This window comes from Panicum virgatum, chromosome 8K, assembly GCF_016808335.1.
Source record: "Panicum virgatum strain AP13 chromosome 8K, P.virgatum_v5, whole genome shotgun sequence".
Lineage (NCBI taxonomy): Eukaryota > Viridiplantae > Streptophyta > Magnoliopsida > Poales > Poaceae > Panicum > Panicum virgatum.
In genome coordinates, this window is record NC_053143.1 from 33,634,252 (window position 1) to 33,637,053 (window position 2,802).

General features: G+C 42.0%; 1 long non-coding RNA gene across 1 annotated transcript; it reads right to left on the minus strand.

Annotated features, from left to right (window-relative positions):
* Nucleotides 1-814: 814 nt before the first annotated feature.
* LOC120646271 lies at nt 815-2,453 on the minus strand. Its single transcript, XR_005664347.1, has 4 exons — nt 2,144-2,453; nt 1,976-2,045; nt 1,617-1,715; nt 815-1,049 (listed from the first exon to the last, which is right to left on the minus strand). It is a non-coding gene; the product is annotated as an uncharacterized LOC120646271 (long non-coding RNA).
* Between the last annotated feature and the right edge of the window lie 349 nt (nt 2,454-2,802).

The window sequence follows — 2,802 nt, forward strand, 5'->3', positions numbered from 1 at the left end:
TGAGAGATAATGTATTTATGTAACTGAAAATGGATTTCAAAGGAGTGAAATGGTTTTTTGAAAATATTCAATTAAAAAGTGCATACTAAATGGATGTTCAAGCTAGGGTTAGAAAACGAAAACTTAAATTTCTAGATGCTATTACAATTCCATATTCCTCCAATTTTGGTACACTTACAGCATAGTTAACAATACAGCCAAGTGTTTGGCTTAGCTATAGCCAAGATACAAAAGCCATTATATAACAATAATCTTTTTGTTTATCTACGAGATATTGTTTAATTTATACTTTAGAATTCTTTTTTCTATTCACTCTAACATCTACTCTTACTTGAACCCACATCTATCTAGAAGCTCGTGCTCAGCTTATTGTTTGCATGAGAGTCAAGCTATCATCTCTCCCCTTTCTTATCTCCTCCATGCACATCAGCAATATAATTGGCTTAGATATAAGTCCATTAGTGTACCTAGAGTTAGCATACCATTTTCCATTCGCTGTGGTAGAATATAGATGTCATCTTCCAATAAAAGAAATCAGTTTTGGTCCAATAAAAGAAATCAGTTTTCTATTCGCCGTGGCCTAGTTTGGCAACCAGGGCCAGATTTGCCCTGGGTAGCAAACCGAAGGTAATTTAATTGGCCGGTTGTATCCCCTAGAGCCGTTCGCCCTTCCCTGTCCCCTTCCCCCTCGCTGTTTGGAAGCAAGACCGAAGTACCCAGATGTACATAATATTACTATTGATTATAAGCTTCTCGTCGTAAACTGTAAATTGCACATGACCAATATTCTAAACCTCCAAATAAACACGTGATCTGCCTACTGAAAGCTAAAATCTGCACCAATATTTAAATTATAGTCCTCCAGCTCACACACCAATATATTACATAGATGCCAGTAGCATAAAAAATGGACAAACTGTAGAAGCATGTATATAAAAATTGTCAGACAGGAGCAACAAAATCTAGCAACGATCATGAACATTTCTCAGATGCTAATGATGAAGGCCACTTCACTTTTCTCTGAACATGTGTTGCTTCCGCCAAATCCTCTACAAAAAATACAAAAGAAATGGTGAGTTACAAGAATATGCAGCAAAACAGTGTGAATGTCGCATGCTTGTTACACATTTGATATCATGAAGAATTGGTGAATTGCATGCATATCTCCCTATCTTTCTACAAATAAAATGGTCAAAATAAGAGGCTCACTCCCCTCTATCACAAGATAAAGAAGGAAGGCTGAGACATACTGCACATATAGCATTCTATTCTGGAGAGCTATTAGCAAACCCGATTATAGCCATTCTAGAAAGAGCTATTAGCAAATCAGATTATAGTCATTCTAGAGAGAGCTATTAGCAAATCTGATTATAGCCGACCAGAATTTTTTATTGTATTTCCAAGCACACCAGCAAGAGTAGGCATCAACAGATGCAGCAAACAAGACAGTAGTAGATTCTAAGAGCATCAATAGATTCTGAGCTAATTGACTGACTCAAACTTGTGAAAATCAGAGTTGAGAGCAGCTGAACTAACTTGGAACAAGCAGCAAAATCTATTGAGCTAATTAAAATAGGAGAATTTACTATGCTACATGCTAAGTAGTAGATGCCTACACATATTGCAGACATGGTGCAGCCTTGACAATGGCACCTTGACGAAGGCTGCCCTTCCAATTTGCTCTTCTTCATGAACTTTCGAAAGCCAAAGGTCAGCTGCAGAGTGGAATACCGACAGCGGTAACAATTTGGCTAACAATTGAGATCTATGTGTTTTCTGTGTTCCTGATAGTTGAGAGCTAACAATTTGGCTTGCAACTGACAAGCGTTATTATAAATTAAAATTGTAACTTGTGTGTGTAAGTGTCATGTATATATTCCTTGCAGACATGGTAAAAAGAGCATGCCACACATATTGCAAACATAAACCATTCAGGCATTCAGACAATCATGCAGTGTAACGATGGGAGACTTACCTAGGCCAAGAACAACCGACGAACAGATGAACAACGAGTGGTTCTTGGAGAATGGAGTGATGGCCGAGATCTGCGAACATTATAGATGAAATCAGAAGAGGAGTAGAAACCCTAGGCAATTGAACAACCATATCTCTGCAGGAGGGGAGAAGGAGGGTTAGAACTCACAAGCACTGAGGAGGATGACGAGGTAGAGACTGCCGAACTGGGGGCGCGCCGGCAAATCGGGATCTCCGAGAGGATGCGATAGTGTTGCCGCCAGGGGGGAGCAGTGCGGAGGCGGAGCAACCGAAGAGGACGTAGGGGACAAGGAGAAAGAGGGGCGGCCGCTCCTGTACGCGGAGGTGGAGGGGCGGCAGCGCGGGATGCAGAGGTGGAGGGGCGTCGACGCAGGATGCAAAGGTGGAGGGCGTGCAGCTTCGCTCGCTCGTGAGTCGCCCGGGGAAGCGGCGCCCGGTGTCGTGAGGTGGGGACCGTGTGCCGGGGGGCTATACATCGCCCGCGCTACAAATGTGACATTCATCGCCTGAAGAAGGACGCATCCGCTGGTGGGCTGTTTCGTTAGTTTATTTGGCCCAATAGCACTCCACTCAGCACAGCCTATTTTAGTTCTAAATGATGCGTAGCCCCATTTGTCTCCTGGGAACCCTCAGGTCCACACTTGCTGCTGGGTTTACTTGTGACGTGCTTAGTTTGAACTTATAGTAGTATTAATTTTGGCAGAAAAGAGAAGATTTGTGGACCTAGTTTACTTTATTTTTTATTTTTATTTTTTGGGCTCCCATTGCTATTGCTCGTGTCACTTGTTTCATTTTCTTCAGTCTATT